This window comes from Mixophyes fleayi, chromosome 5 (genome assembly GCF_038048845.1).
Source record: "Mixophyes fleayi isolate aMixFle1 chromosome 5, aMixFle1.hap1, whole genome shotgun sequence".
Classification (NCBI taxonomy): domain Eukaryota; kingdom Metazoa; phylum Chordata; class Amphibia; order Anura; family Limnodynastidae; genus Mixophyes; species Mixophyes fleayi.
Window position 1 is genome coordinate 246843110 of NC_134406.1, and position 24158 is coordinate 246867267.

Sequence of the window (24158 nt, forward strand, 5' to 3'; positions counted from 1 at the left end):
ATATTATTAGTGAATCATACACAAAAGGCAGAAAAAAGCATGAACGCAAAATTCTAAAACTGTAATAATACATCATTCAAAAACATAAACATATAATAAAAATCATGATCATACATAACCATGTAAATATAACATCTCTGTATCCTAGAACATGACTAACATGAAAAATAAGAAGATACGAGAGCCTGTAATATGGATCCAAGTCTCTATACAAAAAAATCAATCTCCTAATTCCGGGAGAAATCTCTCACATAAGCAGAAAGCTGAGATAGAGATAAACCACTATAGTCAGGAGGTAACTGCCAACAAAGATAGTATCAGGATCATAGTACTGGTAGTCAAAGAAATGTAGGGTCCTGTAGGAGATAGGCGAATACTTTCCAAAATCTTTCACAATAGTCCCACAAATATCGATCTTACCGATTAACTACCGAAGAGAGCCTGTAAAATGTAGTAATCAGATACAGCTGGGGAAAATAGGTTCACAATCCTCACCTGATCCTCAGACAAGTGGTGCACACCCTTAAACTGCACGGACAGAAACAATAGGATGAAGAAATGTACCTAAACAAAAACGTTCCTTCATACAAATGGTCTTTCAATACTGCGGTCATCTGGATCTAAATTTAGATAAAGCTCCCAGTACACTCCCACTGCACTTGGCTGACGCGTTTCGTTCCTCAGAACTTTCTCAAAGCCTCTGTTATACTTTTGTCGAAGTCAAATAACTGGATATGGTCATTTCAAATTAATATCTATCAATCTGATCGCCTTTTCTGAAATGATGTGAATAGCACGCTACGGCGTGGAGGAGCGTAATTAACCACAACACGTGCAAACACTTATACACACATTTGCACGAACACATACACTTGTAATTAGTTCACCTTAAAAAATAGTTCCAACACATAGTCATTTATAATGAAATGTAGCACAGTTTATAGTTAAATATTATAATGTTAAATACATTTTAGTGAGATCTAAGGTTAAGGATACAGGAAACATATCATGTATAGTATCGTTCTATAACTCCCTAACTGGTGTCCTCTCTGCCCCGCTGGTCACATTAAATACTGCAGCCACCCTTTCCATAGGGTCTTTTACATACTTTCCCCTCTTTAGACATGGGGCCTCTATATGGCAGATGATCCATGCTGACACCATTATTTGGCTCCACACTGCTTTGGCAGTGACCTCCCTTCTTTATTACACTTCTATTTACACTCAAGGACTTTTCTTTATTATAATGGTAACTTTTTTCCCTCTTTATATGCAGCCGCGCTCTGAGGTAACTTCTCCCTCAAATCTGTCCCATATCACTCATATTCTCTCAGTTATGAAGTACTTTGGACCCTCGTGGCAGCAGGCTGGGGATCCGTTCCTAAATATACCGGGGGATCCTGGGACCTCCTCCCCTCTCTCCCGGGTCCCTGACTGTCACTCTTGCCACACTTCTCTTGAGCTTATACCAGCCTTATATTGCTAAGCAACTGTTCCTGGGTTGTCTCCTCTGGGTCCTAGTGCTGGGGCCACACATTTAGTCACTGGGAGGTGTGAATAACAACACCAAAGGGGCGTTGCATAAATTACTTTCATAGGAAACCTGAATCAGGCTGCTGGACTATCAACCAGGAGGAAATCCCTAGTGATAATGCATGGGGCTTTGTACACTTCAGTGCTTTTGTATTGTACAAACAGTCAGCAGGAATGTGATCCCACATCTCCATTATGACATTTACAAATCTGCAAATCTGCAATATACCACTGTCACATATGACATTTATACATTTCATATTTGTAAAGGGCTTAAACACCTTTTTCCAAAATCCATTTGTGAATTGATTTACCAAAACTATTGACACACAAACTGGAAATCATTCTGTGAACTTAAATCTACCAATGTGTAAAGAGAGAGCTGGAACTGAGCATGTCCTTTGTTAGGGGATAATTCCACTCAAAACTGAATATTCATTCTCTCAGCTCTAGACGTTCAACTTGATATGTAAAATATTTGCTTTAGAGTATATACATTGGGCAGATATTTTTTCCAATACTCACGTAACTATGTACGTCTGCCTAATGTACAGAAAAATACATAAAATATATAACATTTTTGACCAACTGATCAAATTTTAGCTCTAGATGGATGTCTGTACGTGGTAAAGCCATGCATATCCTTTATTTATAATGCTGCTGCTTAAATATTAGTTTACTGATCCAATGTTACTTCATTCTACTAATGATAGTTTATATGTGCTGGTCAGGGAAGGGCAGCTTATTGTCGAAGTCGTATAATTGGATGAACAAAAGTATATTGGTTAATACTGTTTTGCCGTGCGATTGCGATGCGTACGCCACGTAACACAGATCCGTACGCCACCTAACACAGCGCATGGTGCGATCGCACGGTAAAATACGCACGCACACACTCGCATTACAACATTAAGTTATCTATATAATTCATATTCATATTGGTTCCGTTACACTGTAATTTATGAGCAGATAGTATTTGGTTTATTATTAGTTTATATAATATGATTATATGTACATTTTAGTGTTATTAAAGGTTTAGGTAATAGGAAAGGTGTCATGCCTGATATCATATTGATCCCCTATTCATCAGCAGCTGTCCGGTGCAGTCGTCGAAGAGATCGCACATTGCATACTTTAGTTATTGATATTAGGGAATAAACCTTTGTATGATGCTGGCTATGAAAGGAGCAGACCCCCTGGAAAAACGACCCCCACCTTTGGATTCCTTAGATTGAATCAGCCTATGACCTGTTTACCCTGGAGCCACCCTTTGCCTGGACCTATAGAAACAATCTACGTCATCTCTATTGTTCTCTGTAACACTGAATGTGTATATATGATCATAGTCGGGCACCCAGTCTGCAGTCAACTCTGACACAGTATTCTAAGCAGATATACTGTCCATTGGGTCCCGTGGATGCGCAGCGAATGCATGCAATAAGAGCGCGGTATGTATGTATCTTTTGGTATTGGCTGTGCTGTACTGTACTGTATTATTTAATAATGTATTGAATTGTTAACTTTTTACATCTGCTAAAATAAATCACTTTGTGCGTTGGAAACACATACAATCGATTGGGCAATGCTTATTTGAAAACGATAGAATTACTTTAATATTATATTAAAGGGAAAAAAATTGCAGATGGCCCAGTGATCAAGATAGCCCACTATGGGACTGTCCCGGGGGGCAGATGCCCCCTGCCCCCTGCCCAGCCTGCCCCTGATACTGGTAATGACGATTAGAGTGCCCAGACTATATACTGATGTGGATAAAGGAGCAAAGATGTCATCTATGCTCAGGTAATAAAAATAATGATAATAATCGTTTTCATGTTTCCCCAAGCTTAGTTTAATGCTGTAAGGCATTGAAAAATAAACTTACTCTGTGAATTAATGAATGCAAATATGAAAGTACTGATGGCTCGTTATCTCTTACAATGTAATTGAAAAAGTCAAATCAATGCCCTTTAGTTAAAAAGAAAAAAATATCAGAAGAGAGGATGAAAATGATCACCAATCACCAGCAGAATGTAAATGGAATATAATAAATAAAACAAGTCCTAAAGGCATAATGAAAAGACTGAGTGGGTAAGTACATTTTATGCGATGTCAAAGTCTATGTTTCTCTATACTGCCTGCAGTCTGTTTATCTGCTGGATATACATTAAATCAGAATGTCATTAATGGTGAAGTTTGCACTATAACATAATAATGATATGTTTCAGCAAGAGATGTTGAACTAACATGATCCCTCATAGCGCCTGATTTTAGCATAATAGTATCCATCCAATGACTCAATGAATATATAGAAATTATGTTTTTTTTACCACCATCCCCCAACACTTATCTCAAGCTGCTTAAAAGCAGGGCAGGGAGAGGTGAACCCACCAGCGGAGGCTGCAGGAAGATTGCTGTACAATAGTTCTCATGAAAAAAGCAACAAATATTGTTACAAGTTAATGTCTTCAGTCAATTTTTTTTTATGATACTTTTGTCTCTTAATACGTTGCATTATTCGTTCAGTGATACAGAGCTCAATATTGGAGGGATGTAATAAATATACCATAGACATGGTAAACACAGTGGCTCAGTGGTTAGCACTTCTGCCTCACCGTGCTGGGGTCATGAGTTTGATTCCTGACAAGGGCCTCTGTGGAGCCTGTGTGTTCTCCACGTGTTTGCGTAGGTTTCCTCCAGTTAGGGAATTTAGACAGTAAGCACCAATGGGGCAGAGACTGATATAAATGAATAATTGGCTGCATAAATAAATGGTGATGATGATAGACAGCTTGTATCAGTGAATTGGTTCAATGTGTCACACTCTCCCCTTCTTCATTGAAAAATGTTTACTTGTAAAATATGAGATCATATTGGAAATAGCGGGACATAGAGTAGCTTTAAAGAATGATTTCACTTTAGAAAAGGTGCCTTGAGAAATGATTTGCCCACACCCAATATCTTAATATTGAGGGTTAGTCCCATGTAACCCCGTCTTTGGGTGTTTTTCTGATGGAATCATATTACCACGGAGAAGGTTCCAATCTCAGAACTTATTGTCCGGACATTATGGCATTTTAAAGCTCCAGTTACTCTCTTGGTGGACTAAAGTAGCGGCATAGTACCGTGCAGGGTAGATTCAACATGCTGCTCTACTGAGACAAGCTTTGCACATCAGGTTTTTGTGGAGGCCTAAATTCATCAAGTGTCACCTCTCAGAGCAAGGTTGTTTTCTGGGGGAGAGACCATCATGATTCAGGTAAAGGGAGGGGTATAATTAATTTTTAAAGTGTAATTGAACATACAGAGAACATTGGGCCTGATTAATTAAGGATCTTAACTTAAGAAACTTCTCCTGGACAAAACCATGTTACAATGCAAGGGGTGCAAATTAGTATTCTGCTTTGCACATAAGTTAAATACTGGCTGTTTTTTCATGTAGCACACAAATATCAACTTTAAATTTCAGTGTACAAATAAGCTATCAAGTATTTGTGTGCTACATGAAAAAACAGTCAGTATTTAACTAACCAGCACTAGCCTGGCAGCACTAGGGTTAATATGACTGGGTAGGGGGGGGGGGCACTTTTTTTTTTTTTTTTAAATTATTTATTTATTTATAAGACTTTTTCCTGTATTAACTGTTTGTAGTTGCTGATTGCATTCAGTGGTTCAGTGCAAATGTTGCACCTTCATGCAATGTTAGTAAATTATCCCTATTGACCAAATTGTGATAGAGATAGAAGAGTGCTGACTAAGTTTTACCATTATTAGTGTCATATAATTAGATTGTAAACTCTTCGACATTCTCTTAACTAGCAGTGTTGGTTTCCTCCCCCTTTCTCCCCATTACATTATTCATCTTCAAGGTTTATATATATATTAAGTTGCAGTAGATTATTTCATATTGCAATTAATATTTCGGAAATAGTGCTATTAATTAAGAGCTGGTGTATCGAATTAGACTAATGGTTTTAATTAAGTAATTACAGTGGATGCTGCCAATTAAGTTTTTAATAAATACTGTGGAGAGCAGGCTGTTAGGTATCCTCTGATGAAATCACCTTAAAGTGATGAAATGCTTAAGGCCATAAAGTATTCACAGACTACTACACTGCTACACTGTTTGAAGAGTTCTTACCATTTTGACAGCATTAAGCTACAAGTAAATTAAATTTGTCGACATCTGAAGGAGTGGACTTTACTTAAGCTGACAAGTTCACACAAGCATAAGTGGGGATCTGCATTTTTGAGGACTGACTGGTAAACAAAGGAATTAACAACATCCAAACAAAATACAAACAAAGCATTGGAGACAAAGGTATTGTGGAAACACAGAACTTTGCAAGAATCATTTTGCTAAATAGCGAGTTTCACCTCCTAGATTCTTGGCAAGGAGTTTACTTTCATATGTCCAAATAACACTTTTATACATTTTTATCCCCTATAAGAACCTTTAGTCAGCAGATTTGACAATATATTTTTGGCATATGGCTTATTGATGTCAATATACAAAAGACTGTTGTAAAGCTCTTTAGTAGCAATATTGTTTAATTTTTTTATTAGTTGTTTATTTTTTTTATATGCATTACAATGAATGCATAAGTAATTATAGTGTCTATAAAGTGGCTATTGGACCCGATTCATCTGAGGCAGTATTGTGCGTGATATTGCTCTGCGCATTCGCAGAAACAGACCTTATGCCAGTGAACGCAATTGCATCCAATTCATGCCCAAATGTATGTGACACTTCCGCAATTTGCAGGGCGAAAGAGGGGTGTGAAGGGACGGACGCATGTAGGCAATACATAGTAAGCGTGTGCAGAGGTTGAGGGCGTGCACATTTGTCTGATTCAAGCTCTGGGCTACTCTGAGGTACGTGATTTTTAGCGGTATCACTTGCAGCAGCTACAGTTCGGATATAAGTGATAATGGAGGTGTATTCATGCCAGAACATGTGTGCAAGTAAGACCAACTGTAAAACTGCATTTTATGTTCAGTAGGCATTAAGAACATCCTTATATATATATTTCATGTAAAAAAAAGTATATATAAAAATGTTTTTTCCAATGTATTTTTATTAATGATTATAGTATTAAGAGTTGTTAATGTATTTAATATTTTCTTTTCCATGAATTCTGATGGGAATTTATATTGCACATTTGCATTGTGCGTATCCCACAGTACGTTGTGTCTGTCTGCATGCGACAAGTGGATTATAACTTATGTACTTGTATACAGATTTCAGTTGAAACGTTTCTTGAAATCTGTTTGCACTTGAATACAGGAGGATGTCCGTGCAATTCTTGGCCAATTCTTAAAAACGCAAATTGCGTTTACTTTGGGTTCCGAGATGAATCAGGTCTATAGTGTCTTTACAGTGGATATAGAAGTGGTTGTAGTGGCTATATAGTAAATATAAAACGCCAGTAACTGTAGTGGCGATACAGTGAATATAAAAGTTCGGTAACTGTAGTGGCTATGCAGTGGATATAGAAATAATTGTAGTGACTATACAGTGAATATAAACATCCAGCAACTGTAGTGGCTTCATAGTAAATATAATAGTCCAGTAACTGTAGTGGCGATATAGCGGATATCGCTCTCCATCACCTCTGTAGTAGCACATCCCCCATCACCTCCGTAGTAACACATTTCCTCATCACCTCCGTAATAACACATTGCCCCATCACCTCTGTAGTAACACATTTCCTCATCACCTCTGTAATAACACATTGCCCCATCACCTCTGTAGTAACACATTGCCCTATTACCTCTCTAGTAAAACATCCCCCCATCACCTCTGTAGTAACACATCCCCCCATCACCTTTGTAGTAACACATCCCCCCATCACCTCTATAGTAACACATCCCCCCATCACCTCTGTAGTAACACATCCCCCCATCACCTCTGTAGTAACATATCCCCCCATCACCTCTGTAGTAACACATCCCCCATCAACACTGTAGTAACACATCCCCCATCATCTCTTTAGTAACACATCACCCATCACCTCCATAGTAACACATTCCCCCATCACCTCTGTAGTAACACATTCCCCCATCACCTCTGTAGTAACACATTCCCCCATCACATCTATAGTAACACATCCCCCCATCACCTCCATAGTAACACATCCCCCCATCACCTCCATAGTAGCACATCCCCCATCACCTCCATAGTAACACATGCCCCATCACCTCCATAGTAACACATGCCCCATCACCTCCATAGTAACACATGCCCCATCACCTCCATAGTAACACATGCCCCATCACCTCCATAGTAACACATGCCCCATCACCTCCATAGTAACACATCCCCCATCACCTTCATAGTAACACATCCCCCCCATCACCTCCATAGTAATACATCCCCCATCACCTCTGTAGTAACATATCCTTATCACCTCCATAGTAACACTTCCCCCTATCACCTCTGTAGTAACACATCCCCCATCACCTCTGTAGTAACACATCCCCCATCACCTCTGTAGTAACACATCCCCCATCACCTCTGTAGTAACACATCCCCCATCACCTCTGTAGTAACACATCCCCTATCACCTCTGTAGTAACACATACCCCATCACCTCTATAGTAACACATCCCCCATCACCTCTGTAGTAACACATCCCCCATCACCTCTATAGTAACACATACCCCATCACCTCTATAGTAACACATCCCCCATCACCTCCATAGTAACACATCCCCCATCACCTCCATAGTAACACATCCCCCCCATCACCTCTATAGTAACACAAACCCCCATCACCTCTATAGTAACACAAACCCCCATCACCTCCGTAGTAACACATCCCTCATCACCTCCCCAGTAACTCATCCCCCATCACCTCTGTAGCAAAACATCCCCCCATCACCTCTGTAGTAACACATCCCCCATCACCTCTGTAGTAACACATCCCCCATCACCTCTGTATTAACACATCCCCATCACCTCTGTATTAACACATCCCCCATCACCTCTGTATTAACACATCCCCCATCACCTCCATAGTAACATATCCCCCATCACCTTTGTAGTAACACATCCCCCATCACCTCTGTAGTAACATATCCCCTATCACCTCTGTGGTAACACATCCCCCATCACCTCTGTAGTAATACATCCCCCCATCATCTCTGTAGTAATACATCCCCCCATCACCTCTGTAGTAATACATCCCCCCATCACCTCTGTGGTAACACATCCCCCCATCACCTCTGTAGTAATACATCCCCCCATCACCTCTGTGGTAACACATCCCCCCATCACCTCTGTGGTAATACATCCCCCCATCACCTCTGTGGTAACACATCCCCCCATCACCTCTGTAGTAATACATCCCCCCATCACCTCTGTAGTAATACATCCCCCCATCACCTCTGTAGTAATACATCCCCCCATCACCTCTGTGGTAACACATCCCCCCATCACCTCTGTGGTAACACATCCCCCCATCACCTCTGTGGTAACACATCCCCCCATCATCTCTGTAGTAATACATCCCCCCATCACCTCTGTAGTAATACATCCCCCCATCACCTCTGTGGTAACACATCCCCCCATCACCTCTGTAGTAATACATCCCCCCATCACCTCTGTAGTAATACATCCCCCCATCACCTCTGTAGTAATACATCCCCCCATCACCTCTGTGGTAACACATCCCCCCATCACCTCTGTGGTAACACATCCCCCCATCACCTCTGTGGTAACACATCCCCCCATCACCTCTGTGGTAACACATCCCCCATCACCTCTGTAGTAACAGATCCCCCATGATCTCCATAGTAACACATCCCCCATCACCTCCGTAGTAACATATCCCCCATCACCTCCGTAGTAACATATCCCCCATCACCTCCGTAGTAACATATCCCCTATCACCTCCATAATAACACATCCCCTATCACCTCTGTAGTAACACATTCCCTTCACATCTAATACTAAAATATCTCCTTCCCCATAGCAGCACATAGTAACCCTGGTTCCTCTCTTTAGCATCATATTTCACCTCTCATTCTTGTTGCAACACATTGCACCAATAACAGCACATCCCCCTCAGAGCAACATGACCCCACCCACTGTAGGAGGACACTCCCCTCCATAGCAACATGACCCCACCCACTGTAGGAGGACACTCCCCTCCATAGCAACATGACCCCACCCACTGTAGGAGGACACTCCCCTCCATAGCAACATGACCCCACCCACTGTAGGAGGACACTCCCCTCCATAGCAACATGACCCCACCCACTGTAGGAGGACACTCCCCTCCATAGCAACAGGGCCCCCCTGTTGCAACATGTTCACCCCTATATCAATATTTACCCAATAGCAATACATTTCTTGCTGCAGCAACTCACCTCTCCATAGCATCCCATCCCCTGAATATTACTTACCTTCCTCCTGTAACACATTTCCCTGGTCTCTCTATTTAGCAACACATTTCGCCTCTCATTCATGTAGCAACACATTGCACCCATAACACTTTCTCCCCCACCCCTGTAGCAACATGAGCAGACCCTCTGTAGCACGACACTCTCCTCTGTATCAACATATCTCCCATAGCAACACATTCACCCCATAGCATATATCCCACAATAAGAATATATCCCTTGATGAAGTATCCCATTGCCCCATAGCAACATTTTCCCCTGCATATTATTTACCTTCCCCCTGTAACACATCCCCCATTCCCCCCCCATCAGCTCTGTAGCAGCACATTTTCCCTCACTCCATATTAGCAACACATTCTCCCCAATGCCAGCACCCCCCTCCCACCATAACAACACATTTCCTGGGTCCACCGTTTAGCAACACATTTTCCCTCTCTCCCTCTCTAGAACCACATTTCATCTCTCCCTTTCAGAGGCAGGCTGTCCAATCCTAGCCCAGGATGTGACACTCAGATCAGCAGCAGCGTAAGAGCATTTTAAAGGGAAAATAATGCAGGTAGCCCAGTGACCAGCCCAAGGTAGCCCATTATTGGACGGCCCAGAGGGCAAAAGCCCCCCTGCCCGCCAGCCCAGCCTGCCACTTGTCCCTCCTGTGGCAGCACATTCCACCACCTTATAGCAGTATATGAGTTGCACCCCAAATCAACAACCTCTCTCCCACCCTTGTAGCAGCATGACCCTTCCCAATAACACAACATTCCCCCATAGCAACTCATCCTCCCCCTGTAACAACACATTCCCCTGCATATTACTTACCTTCCTCCTGAGACTCAGCTCTTCAATAATACAGGAACAGTCTGGTAACAGTAAAACTCATTCATTCTGATTTGCTGCCAGACTGACCTTGTTGACGAATTCTGAGTTTCAATCTGGCTGCTGTGGTTTGGGGACAAGGAGAGTCACTACACCCCCAGCCACAATGTGGAACAGATACAAGTGGACCTGGGTCGCACGGAAAGAAATATTGCAGTAATCCAGATTTCCCCTTTATCTTATCTGCTACCCACGGGCAGCAGAAACTGGGCTTCTGGGTCATGCGTTGTGAACTAGTGTTATGAACCCCACAAATGGCGACTGATAACCCCTATACAGAACATATGACTTGGGATGTTTTTCACTTTTAGCAGATGTCTTTCCCAGAACCACACTCTTCACTGGCACTCTGATGCCCCCTGGACTTGATCCCAGTAGTGTACGAGTTGTTATCAGCTGTGAGTAAGGTGGAATCAGGGACACTCACATGGAGCCACGCATAAAAAAACAAGGCAGACAGGACACAAAATAGAATAGTCAATTGGCAGGCTTGGTCAGAGGACTGGAGAGGTAAACAAGGTCAATAAACAGGCAGAAAGTTCAAGAGTGGTCAGAGATTCAACAGCTAGATCCAGTAAGCATAGCCAAGGTCGAGCACACTGAATCCAGCAGCAGAAATTATACCATAGAGAACAAAGGTATAGGAACTAGTCTAGGTAAACCTAACATCAGCAAGGCAATAATGGCAAGGAATGTATTTATGTAGGTCCTGGCAAATCAGCTGCTGGGTAGAAATCATGTGAGCAGGAAGTGTGCATTGATCATCTGCTAGATAGTGAGCAGTATTGAGTCTTGGAATAGCTAATAAATTAGCTGCAATGTCAAATCCCTATTAGTAGCTCAGAAAGCAAGGCGAGTATGGTTACTTAGCAACATCCAGGGCAGAGATACACAGGAACTCTGACATACAGCAGAATCTGGAATGGATTCTGAGACAACAGGGCAACAAAAACATAATCAACTAGACAGATAAAAGCTAATTGCTGATTGGCTACTTCAGTGCCCGTTTTGTACCAAAATGTGTTAATAAATCAGTTCATGTACATGTATGTGCCAAAGACAAGTAACAATAACGCATCTGGTTACTATATCATTTTATATAAAAAAAAATACAATTTATAATATAATTGGTATTGTTTTTGATGTTCAATAATCCTAAATAACACTAGTTTGCATTGATACTTTGGTTGCAGTAAAGATAGTTATAGAAGGAAAGCAGAGCATGAATCATGTTAGAGTACAAGATTGAAGGAAACGGCATAAAATGTTTATTTTTGGTTTTGAAAGATAATAAGAAATGGCTCTGCATGGGTTTGTGTTATCCTGATTTCCTTTGGCTATATTATAATGAATCTCTTGGAAATTGGGTGTGCAGTGTGCACCCATACAGAAGGTCAGGTAAATCAGACTGCAACAGGGACTTGGTGGGAAATCAAAACTTAGCTTTAAAGTTGCAACAATTACAGTTAATTAAACCTACTGATGGCAATACATGATAGCACAGAGGGGTCTAGAATTAATGTTCTTTTTGTGGATTTTTTAGCACTAAGTGGCAAAATGCTATTATAGAAAATGTACTTCAACTGCTGTTTGGTGGATTTGTGACTAAATAAAATGTGATTAAAATGTTCTCTAAAAATCAAGTTTGTCACATTCTAAAGTAGAATAACTTTGGTTGACTCAAGCTGACTCAAGTTATATATATATATATATATATATATATTAGTAGTTTCAGTATTAGTATGTAGTATTAGTATTAATATTGTTTATTATGAGTAACTTTTAGACTAATCACAAAAGTGCCAAGAGCAGACTGACTCGAACAATACTTCTCTGCTCTTGAGTTCTCATAACCCACCAATCTCATTTCGCCACAATTTTAAGAGTGGTTTCTAAAAACCAACAATTTTTTCTGTGGCTCTCAGTCAGCCAAAATTACTAAGGCCAAAACCACTGCAAAACAGCCAAAAAAGCTCCGCTTCACAGAGCGTGCTTTGTAAACCCGCTGAGGAAAAAGAGGTGGTCGTGAGAGGCGAGAGAGCTCAAAACGCATGCAGTTTTGTCTCTCAATAGTAAAATGAATGTTCACATGCTCACTTTATAGTACTTCCCTATGTAGGCATTTGTCTTCCCCATGAATACACACCTGGGGTAAATGTATCAAGCTGAGAGTTTTCTGGCGGGTTTGAAAAACCAATCAGATTCTAGCTATCATTTATTTAGTACATTCTACAAAATGAAAGCTAGAATCTGATTGGTTGCTATAGGCAACATCTCCACTTTTCAAACCCGCCGGAAAACTCTCAGCTTGATACATTTACCCCCTGAACTCTCCGGAGGTACAAAGGGCCTGATTCATTAAGGGACTTATCTGGTGATTTTGTGCGCATCATACGTAAAATCACTCTGCGCAAACACAGAACTGGATCATGCACCAGTGAACGCAGCCACGTCCGATTCATCTTTGTATGAAAAGGACACTTACTACAGCCTATGATTTCTGGGAGGGGACAGGGTGGAGAAGGGACGTTCGCCCGTAGTCAGTGTACAGTAAGTGCGTGCCAAACTCGTGCGCACGCAGCCACGTCCTGTTCAAGATCTGAGCATCTCAAAGTTTCTTGTTTTTCTGCCATATCTCTTGCTCCAGCTACAGAGCTAGTCTAAGTTCTGAGTACCAGTGATAACAGTCTCATATGATGTGTTTGCAATTAGGAGCAACTGTAAAAATTTATTTTATGTTCAGTAGACATTAAGATAAATAAATAAATGTATTTCATGGGGGAGGGATATAAAAAAAATCATTTTTTTTTTTTTTGTATTAACTGTTTTGTCATTAATGCCTATATTATTACAGGTGACATTAACTGATTTTTTTTCTGTGCCTTCTTTTGCGACTTTATAATCCACATAGGTATTGGTCGCCTTCTGCAGTGTCTTGTGTAGTATAGCAGAGCAGACCTACACCCGGATTCATCAGCGCACGTTTCTTTAGACCTGACCCACATTCAGAAACAAACACACATTGCGTTCAGTTGGCCTGATTGATTAAGGAAAGTAAAGGGGAAAAAATGAGTAACTTTTCACCTTGGCAAAACCATGTTGCATTGGAGGGGGAGGTAAATTTAAAATGTGAGGACAGATTTAGAATTGGGGTAGGGCATGTCCTAGATCAACTTCAAATGTCAGTGTAAAAATAAATCTATCAAGTATTTGTGTCCTACATGAAAAAAAACAGCCAGTATTTTCCTTATGTGCAAAATAATAAACTAATTTGTAACCCTCAAATTGCACCATGATTTTGCCAAGGTGCAAAGTTACTCATTTTTTTGCTTTACTTTGTTTAATGAATCAGGCGCAGTATGTGTGCCTCGATGAATCCCCCCCAATGAGAACCAGCGATCTGAACACCGCTTTCGTTTCTCTACTGACAACGTACCAAACAACATCAGTTTATCATCACAAGACTCGACAAAGATCAGCAAAGTGTAGGTGTACAAGCTTAAGACATCTTTTATGCTGCCTAACAGAACTTCAATATAGAATATTTTTTATCTGTCTCCCTTCATGTAACATCACATCCAGAGGAAAGGAAAAGATCTGGGGCTAGATTTACTAAACTGCGGGTTTGAAAAAGTGGAGATGTTGCCTGTAGCAACCAATCAGATTCTAGTTATCATTTTGTAGAAGGTAATAAATAAATCATAACTAGAATCTCATTGGTTGCTATAGGCAACATCTCCACTTTTTCAAACCCGCAGTTTAGTAAATCTAGCCACAGATCTCCTTAAAAACCTCCCTTGTTTTCTTCATTTAAATAATGACTATAATTGCAAGGGATACATTCCCTATGAAAAGAACATAAAATGGACATTTCTATATTGAACTATATATCTCTCCTTTGTAAGATATTTTTGTTACATCCATTTATTAATTTTATGATCCGTAACATTTTATCCAACTATGTTCCATTTCATTAAACCCTATACCAGGGAATGGTAACCTTTTTCTATTAGTGTGGTGGGTAAAATCTAGTCAAGCCCAGGTGTGCCAGTTGTGTGTGTGTGTGTGTGTGTGTGTGTGTGTGTGTATATATATATATATATATGTATATATATAATTTATTTTTTATTTTACGATGCTAATATCAAGATAATATTAGTAGTAATGGGAACAACAAATAAACGTTCAAATTATGCCACATAGTAGTTCCCTCGATTCATAATATGCCATAGTAGTGCACCCAATTCCTATTTTGCCTCACAGTAGTGCCCCGAGTTCATGTATGCCACGTACTTGTACGCACAATTCATATTCCACATAATAGAGTCCCCAGTTCATATTATGCCTGATAATTGTGCCCACAATTCACATTATACCACATAATAGTACCCTCAATTCTTATTATGCGACACAGGTGCCCCCAATCTATTCAGATTATGCCACAAAGTAGAGGCTCTAGTTCATAATATGCCACATAGTTGTGCCCACAATTCATATCATACCACATAGTAGAGCCCTAGTTAATTTTATGCCACATAGTTGTGCCCGCAATTCTTAACACACCACATACTACAGCCCGCAGTCAGCAGTCACGTCTGGAAGCTACTTCACTAAAAAAGCCGCAAGTGGCTAAAACGGACATTCTGCGCATGCGCAGCAGCTCCGTGGCAGCTATATTCGGCTGGTTTAGAAAGTCAACTGTGGAGCCGCGACATGCCAGACGAAAGTGGTCTGCGTGCATGCGGGGGTTGCTGACCTCTGCCCTATACCATCCCACACTCCCCATATCCACATACTGATAAATCCGAGATTGAGGGCTGTATGTCTTTACTTTACCGTCTCTAATAAGAGTCTGGATAACTCTACATACAGCTGCCTTCACGTGACATTATGGCTCCTGTCTACCAGTTTCGCTGTCTCCATCTCTAACTATTCTGTTGACAATATTAGGCTAATACTGTTACTACTATTTTAGTACTATTTTCATCAAATAAATTCATTAATCTTTTACGACTGATTTAAACAAATGCTGTATAAAAATAAGTGTTCAATTTGTAGTTATTTTCAACAAGTTTTATAGATTTTTGTTAAAACTACAATTTTATTCAAAAGTAACATTTTGAAAGACATAGTTTTCCTGCTTTTGGTCAACTTAAGTATCCAGAGTAGTAAATATTAAAATAATTGCAAAATGTGTTGAATTCTGCACATCGATATTGACAAACCTGCTGACAAAAATACCTGTGTACTATATTCTATATATCTATTCATCAATGCAGTTTCTCGACAATCTTCTTTGTTCTGAAATTAGCTGATGAGCTTGTCTCAGCTATATGTATGACATAATATTTGTGTTTTTAATAAACCCAGGATGGGCACTACCATTAGGCAAACCTAGGCAGATGCCTAGGGCTCCTGTGTATAGGGCAACGCTTAAGAAACTGGACAGGGCACCAGCCCTGGATAAACCAAATCACTAATACCACTTTGAGACACATTTTAATGGGATCTTTTCAGAATCGCTCCATAAACAAACAAATATATCTATATGTATTAAAATACTTTTACTAACCTACAAGACCATCAACAAAGCTGCACCAACATACATCTCCTCTCTTGTCTCAAAATATCTCCCAACTTGGAACTCCATTCTGCACAAGATCTGCGTTTCTCATCCACCCTCGTTACATCCTCCTATTCCCGTTTACAGGACTTTTTTCAGGCTGCACCCACTCTATGGAATTCTCTCCCTCGCACAATAAGACTCTCCTCTGGTCTACAAACTTTCAAGCGTTCTCTGAAAAACCCACCTCTTCAGACAAGCTTATAATATTCCTCAACCACCCTCTTAATCTCACTAAATTACCCTATTACCACCCGTTATACAATTTCACACAAGACAACTACCCCCTGACCAACATTGTTGTGTGACAGGATCATTTAGCTTATGAATCACTTTTACCCTTGCAGTCTGGCTGGACTGAAAAATGTAGACTTAACCTCATGTATCAAACTCCCATTGTCCTATAGATTGTAAGCTTGCGAGCAGGGCCTTCTCACCTCTTTGTCTGTTTTACCCAGTTTGTTTATTAGTTTACTGTGTTTGTCCCCAATTGTAAAGCGCTACGGAATATGTTGGCGCTATATAAATAAATGATGATGATAATTGAGCGTTCCATACAGATTTCCTCATTATAACCCCTGATTTGGTAAATGTTACTCAGTTAAATTAGGTATACAAAATTTTAAGTTTCTCCCTTTGATGCTGCTTACACTGTATCCTTAATATAAATATCTACTGCCCTGAACACAGAATGATTTGATCTGTCCAAAATCGCCACACACTGGGAAGGCAGTTTGGTCAGATACATCTATTCGGAGGTGAGGCCGGACAACAGGATTAGGATGGTCACAAATAGAGCAGTAGACTGATGACCGCACACGAATAACAATCACTATCATCAGCCAACTGCATTGTATGAATTTACAGGTTAAACTCTGATCAGTCCCCATCAAAGGCCGTCATTGTTCAGTAGTAGATCTGCTGTGCTCTACTACTCAAGACACTGCAGGATACGTCCAATACCTATGTGGAATATACATTTAAAAAAGAATGCACAGAAAAAAAAATATTGAATTAATGTTACCTGTTAATAATATAAAAAGCATTAATGACAAAACAGTTAAAAAAAATAAAAAATGTTTTTCCCAATACATTTATTAGGGAGATATTAATATCTATGAAATATAAAATAAATTTTTACAGTTGTTCCTGAATGCAAACACATGTTATCGAGACTGTTATCACTAATACTCAGGACTCAGACTAGCCCTGTACCTGGAGCAAGAGATACGGCAGAAAAACAAATAAGTTTGAGATGATTGATCAAAGCTTGCTTCGGACGTGGCTGTGTGGTGCGCTTCAGTTTGACATGCCCTTCCTGTAAAATGACTACGGGCGAAGGCCTGTTCTCAGCCACGTTCCTGCTTAGCAATCGTAGGCTGTAGTAAGTGTCCTATGCAGATGCAATGAACATTGCTGCATTTAGTTGCATATGGCTATACGGTTCTGGGCATGCACAGAGTGATTTTGCACCTGATACGCGCAAAATCGGCAGATACTTGCCCAATGGCTTGGCTGCAAATGACCATATTGCTTGACATAATCACTCCGTGTGTGAATGCTTATGAAAATAAACTCCAAACAGTTTAATATAACAGAGCATACAGATTTGGACAAGTGGCTTCAGTAAAATGGAGATATAGCTGAATTAATCAGGGTGTGCCTTGGCAGATAACAGTAATCGCCAAATTCTGTACTAATTTATTTTCTTGGATGGTTGGGAGATATACAAATACTGGGCAGCACAGTGGCTCAGTGGTTAGCACTTCTGTCTCTCAGCACTAGGGTTATGAGTTTGATTCCCAACCAAGGCCTTATCTGTGTGGAGTTTGTATGTTCTTCCCATGTTTGTGTGGGTTTCCTCTGAGTGCTCTGGTTTCCTCCCACACTCCAAAAACATACTGGTAGGTTAATTGGCTGCTATCAAAATTGACCATAGTCTGTGTTAGGGAATTTAGACTGTAAGCTTCAATGGGGCAGGGACTGATGTGAGTGAGAGTGCTGTACAGCGCTGCGTAATTAGTGGCGCTTTATAAATGATGAAGAAATATACATGTTTTGTGTCTTCTATATTAGCAGGGAATCAGCAAGGTGTCTTGCAGCATGTCATAGATTGTGCATTTTCTCCTATGTTCGACTTAATCAGGATACGGAATAACTCCAATTAATGCATCTTACAGCTATTATTTACTGTGAAATGCTGGCTGGTGATAGCCTGACATACAGTGACATAAATGCCGTTCAGAGCCTCATACACCACGGTTTTCCAGCTGATCACACTGTCAAAATGATCGCTCTCAGTTACCACATTCAAAATCAATTTCTAACGGGTCACTTCAGGCATTAGAGCACAAGAGCCAGAAGAGACAACACAAACGTTCAGCGGTAATCAAAGGTAATGTGCCGATAACAGATTGTGCGCCTATGCTGAGCCATTCTCTGTGGCAGAACCCGAAGACAATTGTACATTTGATATAAATTACAAGCCAGAGAAATACTGCCAATACAGTTTTGATGCCTGCTAGAAAACTATTGACAATGATCTTCCTTTTATCATTGCTTGTTTCTTCCATAACCTTTTGCGCACATTTGTAAAAGGGCAAATGGAGGGGTTGATTTTTATGTTCGCTGTTCAACTGATTTATTTCAAAGCCTTTTAGCTTCATGGCAAATTTCACATCTATGGAACTATTATAGTAAAAGAATAATGACAACACACAATGAAAACATTTACTGAGTATATAGACAGCATACACTTTGCTTCAGTAACAAGTGGCCCTCTGTGTATTCCTCTTAAACATGTGTTATTGTGTTTTCCATTTTCTCCATACAAGAGTATGAACCACAGTATTTGGGCCTAATTAGAAATCTGTGACACAATTCAACATGTTTCGCATGGAAGTTTGTACAATTGTTGTACAGCAACAAATGGGAAAAAAAATAATTAAAAAAAATAATAAATAAATATATATATATATATATATATATATATATATATATATATATATATATATATTACATCTTCCATGTGGATGAAGAATACAATATATTTAAATAAGATTTGATGGTGGTGTAACAAACCATGTTACAATGCAAGGGGAGCAAATTACTTTATTATTTTGCACATAATTTAAATACTGGCTGTTTTCTCACCTAGCACACAAATACTTGATAGACTTATTCATACACTGAAATTTAAAGTTGATCTAGCTTTATTTTTACACTGAATTTTAATTTTGATCTAGGACAGTGTTGGGCAAACTTTTTCAGGAGCGGGACAAATAAAAAAGAAAAACTTTAGGCGGGCCAATATAATTTATTAAAAAACTCAAATATTGAAATATATAATACAATTTTTTTGAATGGGACGGGAGGGTGTTATATAGCAGTGTTACCTCTATAAGTGCAGCGATCATACAGACACAACACTTGTTTCAGCAGGTTGTTGCAGATCCGTCTTTCTGGTGAGCCACTAACTGACAACACAGCAGCCAATCGAAATCCGCCTTAGTATATGGCCCAGCCCATCTCTTCTCACATGACTTTCAGCCATTAGGGGACGGGCAGGTGTTTGAGTGATTGACATACGAAGTGTCCTTTTAGGAAGGAGGATGAAGTGTAATGGAGGAAATAGCTGGGAAGGCATAAAAATGAAGGTTCTGACACACAGGGTCGGCCCTAATAATTTTATGCATATTTTAATGAAATTTTTTAAAATGTTGACGGGCCAGATAGAACCTCTTAGTGGGCCGGTTCTGGCCCGCGTGCTGTAGTTTGCCCATCACTGATCTAGGACATGTCCTACCCCAACTATTAATCTCTCCCCACATTTTAATTTACCTCCCCCCTCCAATGCAACATGGTTTTTCCCAAGTGCAAGGGTCATTTTCAATCACTGAGTATTTATTACTGTTTATTTACATAGTACCACCGTATTATCCAGCACTATATTGACAATTTTAATCATTCATTTGTGTGTGCAGCCAATTAGTATGTTTTTGGAGTGGGAGTGTAAAGTTGAGCACCGGGAGGAAACCTAGGCAAACACCAGAGAACATACAAACTCCACAAAGATAGTGCCCAGGGCTGGAATGGGTGAACCTGGGTCTCAAGAACGGAAATCTTGATGATATCCCTAGACAATTTAACACCCTGCTTGTGGGTGATCAATTATGTACATGGCAAGGTGAATTATAATGCGCATTTGCAAAAATAGAAATGCACGGTGGGGACTGAGTTTTTCCCCAGTACCTAAAGGAAGACAAAAAAAGTTTCAACATTTTTGATCCTGAATTTTTCCAAAACAACATACTATAGCGTTGATTTATTTTCTTACTAAAAACTAAATTCACAGAGAACATACCCAATTCTTTGCTAAATGACTCCTGGGAAGTTTGTTCATCTCTGAACGCTGAAGTCCACATAAAATAACAATTATGATGTATTCTTTCATACTGCTGTTAATTCTATACATTATCTGGTATATATTAAAATGTTCATTTTGTTGCTACCAATATATTGCGCAACGGCATCCTGGGCCCAGGTCCATATTGAGTCTTGTGGTCTGCAGTCAGAAAGAGAGGGCTTTACACTGGCCCAGGGACTTGCTTATATTCAGCTTGAATTAACATAAACAGTTTGATGTCACAAATATACACAGATAACACTAAGAGGTCTTCATGGATCCAGGGTTAACGATGTTCCAGTAGATTGCTGGTCATAGGTCAGTTCATTTGATCTCTTCTCCAAAGGAGGGTGCTGCTCACTCCAACTGTTGCCTACATGTCTTCCCGCCGATAAACCAGTTTAAACAGACCCATAAACAAGGTGCTTTTGAGTATTACCGTATATACTCGAGTATAAGTCGACCCGAATATAAGCCGAGGCACCTAATTTTACTACATAAAACTGGGAAAACTTATTGACTCGAGTATAAGCCTAGGGTGGAAAAGTGCGCTAATTTAAAAACCTAAATAAAAATGATAGGTTCAATCTATGAAATCATTTTTAGCTAAACCATAAATAACAGTAGATGACAAGGAACATTCATAAATGATTATAAAATCATTGGCATTGGGTACAACCTAACCTAAATAAAGGGGTATATAAGGGGTAGGGATATAAATGTATGAACATGGTGGCTGTATTGTTTGTTCATTATGTACTTCTTTGATGTTTTGGTACTTAACAAAAAACAACAAAACAAAATATATATAAATTTTACACACAAACAGTTCTACAGCAAATGCAACTAATGCTACTGGAGAAACTATGGCTCCCGTCTTAAATGGTCCTGTATAGTTGAGCGCCTTTTAGTATGTATAAATGGGAGATTATGCACACCCAAATTCCTGCCAGTCATTGCATTGGCTTTGTTTCTTGTAACTTAAAAATCTGATTGATTTGAGATATATAGATCAGTTACTTGTGCCTTTCCTCTTGCGTAGATGCGTATGGATGCACTGGGTTTCCTCTGTGAAAGTCACTGGAGCACTGAAGTGGTGTCGCTGGATGAAATGAGTTTGGTTAATTTCTTTCTCAAGTACTCTTTCTCAATTGCACTGTAAATTTTAAAAAAATAAAAAATGAGAGAGAGAGAGATTTTTTCACTTACCCGGCAGTGGAACGCATATGCGTCCCAACAACAGGAAGTTCGGCATTTGGAACGCTAGTTTGCGTTCCAAATGCCGAACTTCCTGTTGTTGGAACGCATATGCAGAAGTTGACAGCCGAGGGACCGGACACCAGGTAAGTTCACCCGTGTATAAGCCGAGTGCCCTTTTTCAGCATACAAAAGTATGCTGAAAAACTCGGCTTATACACGAGTATATACGGTAATTTCATACCATTCATAACTTGCGATCACAACATTCAATCGGTTCCCTATTCAACTAATAAAATATAGATCAAAATGAGACCAAACTCCACACATATCTGTAGATCTGAACCATAATTACCCTTACTGTAGTATTATCTATGTATAATAATTTCTAATACATTTTACTAATAAATAAATGTGGATTGGAACCTTAATAAATGTGTACTATTTACAAGCGTAAGTGTGAATGTAAATGTGTTATTAATCTGTGCGATTGCGTCATTACACGTGGTGTACTAACCGCAATTTCACTGTAAACCAATATTAATTAAATTAGCCGACTTCATCCAATTATTCGAGTTCCACAATATGGATAAGATTTTGATCATATTTTTTCATTAAGTTTAAGATTGTAAAGAACTTCCTACTTTAGATCTTATGTGTTTAACAAGAATAAACATTTTCTATTTATACAGCATTGCTTGATATATTCCCACAGAGAGAACATCTAAAGCACTTTCATCGGACGAGATCAACAGAAATGAAAATCAAACATGATTGGACACTTTGGAACAGTCTTGAACATGTTAGAACAGCCTCAGGTCTGCTTGAGTGCGCTCAAACCATGCTGGAATCTATCAAACTTGTAAAAGTTTGAGAATTTCCCTTGATTTTTGAACATCATAGATTCATCTGACTAGTTTGCTGTCCATTTAAGAATGGTTCAAGCATTTATAATCATTTTTACAAATGTCAGAATGCTATTCATGGCATTCTAGGTATATTAACCAAGTCATTTTCTTGGTGTCTTAGGGCATTAAAAAGAGGACAGTTAGCATAAAATAGATTCTGCATTTCAATAGAAAACACATAACTGAATATATTAAAATTACAACTATTATTTTTTTTATTTTCAAGAAAAAGGCCCTTCACCTGCAGTAATATTAATGTAGCACACATCATTATGTGCAAGAAATAAGGACAGTCAGTTTTCTGTGACATTTCATAAGATCTCAACCCTCACAGGTTCTTTTCAATGCTGAAATATTTATTGTAGGGTAAAGTGCATTCATAACAGTCAATTTACCCACATTCATTATAATATAATGTCAGCTCTTCAAAGAACTTTTGAAGTTTGAAAGCCGGTAGCAGAACAATGAAATCGGATTTTCAATTTCATTTTTAATGGAATGTCTCTAAAACAAATCAGAACACATGAGTGCAATCATCACTGAAGCACAATAACACAGTTAAACTGTATGTAAATTAATAGCAAAACAAGATTTCATTGGCAGTTGTCATATACTACACAATTCTGCCATGTTTAATCTAGTTTAGAAATGTTTTTCCAAATAGACTATGTGGGTTCATGTCAATAATAATACTATATACAAGTAATCTAAAGGGCAAATCTACTACATACTTCATTTGAATATACTCCATGTATAAATTCATTTTTGTAGCCCAATATAGTACATTCATATATTAAATTCTGTTTCTTGTGGAGTCCAATAATTTATGATTGAAATAGCAGAAACCTGTCCAGCATGCTAACTGGGCAACCATTGGGGAAATGACGTTGATTCTTAATTGTCTTAAATCAACCTGGGTCAGCGCAGAAGCCTCACGCCTGAGTGATTGGCTCATACTATCCAACCAAAGGGATATTTACAGATATGTGGGCTGCAGGGTTGCTTCCATCATGTGCTGAGGTCAGAACCGGATAGTGCACAGAAGGGTACTAGGAGCAGCATAGATAAAGTTCTTAACTTGCCCCTTGGCCACCAGTCTGTATCCACCTTCCCAAGTAACTGCAGCCCTGTGCTCTTCATACACTCAGTACGGGGGCCAGTGCAAGGCAGGACCCAGGCCAATTACCGTTTAAATTCTCCTGCAGTACTGTATGAA